The sequence below is a fragment of the Humulus lupulus genome, chromosome 9 (genome assembly GCF_963169125.1).
Source record: "Humulus lupulus chromosome 9, drHumLupu1.1, whole genome shotgun sequence".
Classification (NCBI taxonomy): Eukaryota; Viridiplantae; Streptophyta; class Magnoliopsida; order Rosales; family Cannabaceae; genus Humulus; species Humulus lupulus.
In genome coordinates this window covers 141,260,639-141,265,767 of record NC_084801.1, presented here as the reverse complement: position 1 = coordinate 141,265,767, position 5,129 = coordinate 141,260,639, and the positions used below count along the sequence as shown (strand labels likewise).

Here is a 5,129-nt window from a genome sequence, read left to right as displayed (position 1 = left end):
CAAGGCTTACTATCGTTTTGCGTCTACTCGTCGTTGGCCAAAATCGTGGTCAACACCTGTTGTATCATTATGTGTCACAATGATTCGGGCTCTGCAGATATAAAGAGCATATAATAAATTAATTGATAGTTTTACTATTATAATATAAAAATTGTAATTAAATTAAAAAGAATTGAAAATAATAAACCTCAGTTCAGCTTGCACATCTTTTTGGAGTAGTTCTTTAGAATATTCAGTGAAGCCTCTACAATTTGCTATTGACGTTTCAATGCAAATCCTATATAAAAACACATATGGTGTTTGGTATGAGGTTTGAGTTTGTGGGAGTAGAGTTAGAGGGGGTTTAGATTAAGAGAATATGAAACTCAAGTGTTTATAGGGGTTAAGATTACCCTAAAATAAAACTAAAAAATGGGACTCACTTAGAAACACAAACCCCCAAGTCATTAAAAAATAAATTTACCAAACATGTGTTAGATTTGACATTCTTATTCTCACTAAATTAAACCCTCATACCAAACACCCTCATAGTGTGGTTTGTTAAATGGAAAAAGACATATAAGTCAAATGAGAAAAGGAATCATCTCTTTATTTTTATTAAAAGGAAAATTTGCGACAATAATACATATGTAGTATGACTATTACAAAAACACCCTTTTAGTATACATTTTTAGGACACTCACCTAAATGCGAGTCCTAAAAATAGCTCGTGAACTTTTTAGGACTCGCAACGCGAGTCCTTAAACTGCGAGTCCTAAAAATCGATGTGTGTCCTAAAAGTTTGATTTTTTTTTAATAAAAGTTCTTAGACTTTTTAGGACACTCATTGAGAGTCCTTCAAAACACATTTTAGGACTCGCAACGAATATTCTAAAAATATATGTGAGTCCTAAAAGAGTATTGAGGATACTCAAAGTGGGTCCTAAAAAAATAATAATAAATAAATATATTATATAAATATATTCTTAAGAAAATTAATAATTAATAATTAAAAATCTATTTTTTGTTAATTAATTAAACAAGAAAATTTTAATTAAAAATCAGACCTAAAAATCACTTTTTTATTGATTAATTAAAATTAGTTTTTTAATTAGAAAGGGATAAAATATACATATATATTCGGATTGGGGCTTTAGGGACTAGGTTTCATTCTTTTTTCAGCACAACAACAAAGAAGAAGGAGAAGTTTTGTGCGGCTGGGTTCCCCATCTCACCGGTGGTGCAATTGTTCTTGGTGGCTATGGTGCTCGGCAACGGCTATGCTGCAGGTCAGCCACGATTTTCGACACCTGGACAATCTCGGCCAAGGTTCTCGGCGGTGTTGCAGGTGGTTCTCAGCGCTGCAGGGGTGCTCGGAGCTGCAAGAGATCTCGACGCTACAGGTGTTTTCAGCCACGACGGCGGTGGCAGCAGAGGTCTCGGTGGAATCTGAGAACCCAATAAAATCAAAGTTAGTCTATTTCTCTCCCTTGATGCATTATTTTTTGTTAGAAAATCTGATTGTCTTTCCCTCTCTCACACTACTTCTATCAATCTCCATGGCAGCATGGAGGGCTCGGAACGGTGACAGCTCAGGACAAACGGTGGGGCTCGGAGTGGTTGCGGCTTGGGCCGAACGAAGGGGCTCGGAGCGGCCACGACTTTGGATGAACGGAGGGGCCATGGGACGAACGACGGTGACGTGGGACGACCACAACACAAAGATCCACAACACGAAGATGGTGGCGTGGGACGAACGACGATGACAGTGGCTCCGGACGAACGGCGGGGGTCAGCCCTCCGAAAGCTTTACACAGGCTCACTACTCATAGAGGTATAAGTCCAAATATCTTGGTTTATCTTGTTTGTTTTTTATCTATTGATTGCTTTTGTGTTATTTTTTTTTTGCTGTAAATCTATCATCTATGTTTGTTTATAACTCTATTGTTTTATTTTGATTAAGTTTTCTGTTTTGCATCTTTTGGATGGATTGAGTTTTGTCAAATCTCAAATGTTGGTTACTTGGATTTAGATATAGATAGAGATTTGTATTCCAACTCTTTTGTTTCTGTTAGATATTTTGAATTGGTGATGTTATTTACTTATTCTTGTGGTTGAGATTTATGACTTGTGAACATTAATTTGGATTGGATTTGGTGGGTGAGAAAATTATTATATCAATTTTCATTAATTTTAGTTTCTTGGAAGTTATCTCTGCTTAGTGCTCACGGTGGGTTTGTTTTTGTTTCAATAATTTCTTAAAAATAATTATTTCCATTGTTGCAGTGACATTTTTCTTTGATTGTTTTGATTTGTCACACTAATGGGTCATATACTTAAATTTGTGATTGGTTACTTGGATCATTACTTCTCTGTTTTTAGTAAAAATATTTCATGAACTCACTTCATCACGCCATAGCTTTGTTGCTGAAATTGTGTTTATATTTGATATAATAATCCTGTATTTTGTGATTAGGTTGACATGATTTTAGTAAAGTAGTTCATGAACTCTATTTTTATTTTACTTGTTTTGAATTAATGTCTTGTTTTTAGTATAAAAAAAAATCAAAACCATCATTATTTTACTTCTTTTGATTTAATGTCTTGTGTTTTTAGTTAAAAAAAAATCAGAACTATCTTTATTTTACTTGTTTTGAATTAATGTCTTGTTCTTCATGGTAAATTAATTTCAAGGTAACAAGCAACTTAATTCTTAGAGTTGTATTTAAATTAACATTATTAATTATGTATTTCCCTTAATATTATATTATCTCATACATTATTATTTATTCATGTATCTTTGTCTTTGGCACAGGTGGTCATGGGAAATTGATATCACCATGAATGTTGGATTTTGGTTTGGGCTTTATATTCTACCTTCTTGTTTAAATTTGAATTTTGGCTTTTAGACTTATTAGATATTTAGACTATGCAATTTGGACTTTTTTGTATGATTTCTCTATTATGTTGTGGACTTAGAATTGATTTGTGTTGTATTAGATTAGTCTATTACTCTATTAGACTTTGAACTTTTAAATATGAGTTGTGATTTGTGGTTATGGACTATTGGACTTTTAACTAAGTTATAGTTTTTTTTTTATGTGGATGTAGCTATTTGATTTGTTGGAAACGTTGGCTTGAAAGAAACAGCCAAACTTTTCTTTTTGAAAGAACTGGAATCATTGGATGTAGTCATGATTGTAGTTTCACCATTCTTTTTGTAAACAAAGACGACTTCTTATCATCTAATTTACTTAGAGACTAGAATATTTAGCTTGTTATTTGTTGTCATCTTATTATGTTTGCTGGTTTTGTTCATATTATTTCTAAATGCTATAGTTTTGATACATACTCTTTTCTTTTGCTAGATAATCTTGGAGAAAATTCCCCTTATTTTTAGAATTTGTTTGAGGTTTGTCAAATATATGCTGGTCTTGTTGTTAGAATTTCAGTTGTTTTCTTTTGAAGTCAATAACATTTGCTAGCAGATGGTGCACGCAGGTTGAACAACATATTTTGTGACATTGGTCTTAGGATTCTTGTTATATATATATGCCTTGGTCTTAGCCTAGGAATCTTGGAGCTTTTAAATCACCATGTTTCATTCATCATGTGTGCATTTTTCACTGGCTTAGTACTTGATTGCAGTATGTATATAAATATATTTAAAATTTAATTCCTTGTAGGCCAAGTGTTTTGGTTTGTGATGTTCTGAATATTTTTGTTGCAGTCTTGCATGGATTCAGAAACCAGAGGGATAATGACAGTATATGCCACTGGACAGCTAAGGAGAACTTCCGAGATTATATTTATGCTTTTTGTTGAGGGGACAAGCTTCACACACACTTCTCATACACCATTTGGTTTGTCCTTTTATAAATAATGTAAAATTAGAACAATTTTAGAATGACATTATTTGTAAGATCCATCAATAGAGTATCAGATGGAAATATTTAGATTGTTATTAGGACTTATAGTTGGTTTGAGTTTTTTTTATGTATTTGCTTTTATTTTTTTTATTTTTATTGATAAATGTTGAAATATGTTATAAGCTAGCTTACAATACATGTTAATGAGAAATTTAAATTTCTTTTATTTTTTTTTTGGCATTTTTTAGTATTTTCTTTTAATACATTTTGGACAATCAATGGGATATATTTTTTAAATTAAAATAAAATTGTAGATGTAGCATGCAAAGAGAGTCCTAAAAACTTAATTTAAAGATACTTAACTGGATCTTCGCGTGTCTTAAAAACTTACTTAAAGGCACTTGCGAGTCCTAAAAAAATTTTTTGCGACTCCTAAAAAACTCTCAGTTTTTAAGGTTCTCAAATAGAGGACTCGTGCTCCGCGAGTCCTAAAAACTTTTTGCGAGCCCTAAAAAGCCTTTTTGTAGTAGTATAAATTTGTTGCACTTAAATGACTGTAAAATTTTTGGTGGCAATAATGCCTATCGTTACGAATTTGGTGCAATTGTTGGTTCATGACCGTTAAGTCTAACCAGGACCTACATGGCACTCAGGTGGCAGCACTTGATTTTCCAATTTTAAAAAAAAATTATTAAATATTATAAAAATCTATTTAAAAAAAACTTAAATAAATTAAAAAAATCTAATATTAAAATTAAAAATTGTATTTAAAATAATAATAAATAAATTAAAATTTTAGTGTAAAACAAAACAAGAAAAATCGATTAAACTAAAAAAAATGTTCATTTTCAACCTCTCGGGTCCATCTCTTTAAACCTCATCTCCACAGAGCTTCGACCTCCCCCTTTCTTCTACTTCTACTTCTTCTTCTTCTTGAATACCCATCCTTTCTTCTTCTCTTTCCCAAATACCCAACCCATTTTTTCCCTCTTCTTCCCAAATACCCAGCCATTCTCAAATACCCAACTATTTTCCCCCTCTTTTTCCCAAATACCCAGTTGTTCGACCTCCCCCGATGTCGACCCAACCCACCCAACCCAGGCAAGCTTCTACATGAAGGCAGCAATGTTTTAGTCAAATTTCTGGGCAAAGTCTCGATATGAGGTTGTTGGCATGAAGGCAGCGATTTGAGTCGAATTTTTGGGCAAAGTCTTCTATTGAATATGACATTGATGATTTCAGTTCTTGTTTATTTGAGTATGGGTGAATGTCGATTTGAAA

General features: G+C 32.7%; 1 long non-coding RNA gene across 1 annotated transcript; it reads left to right on the top strand.

Moving 5' to 3' along the window:
• The first annotated feature begins 1,149 nt into the window (after positions 1 to 1,149).
• On the top strand, positions 1,150 to 4,078 carry LOC133800448 (uncharacterized). Its single transcript, XR_009876474.1, has 3 exons — positions 1,150 to 1,450; positions 1,546 to 1,813; positions 2,795 to 4,078. It is a non-coding gene; the product is annotated as an uncharacterized LOC133800448 (long non-coding RNA).
• The last annotated feature ends 1,051 nt before the right edge of the window (positions 4,079 to 5,129 follow it).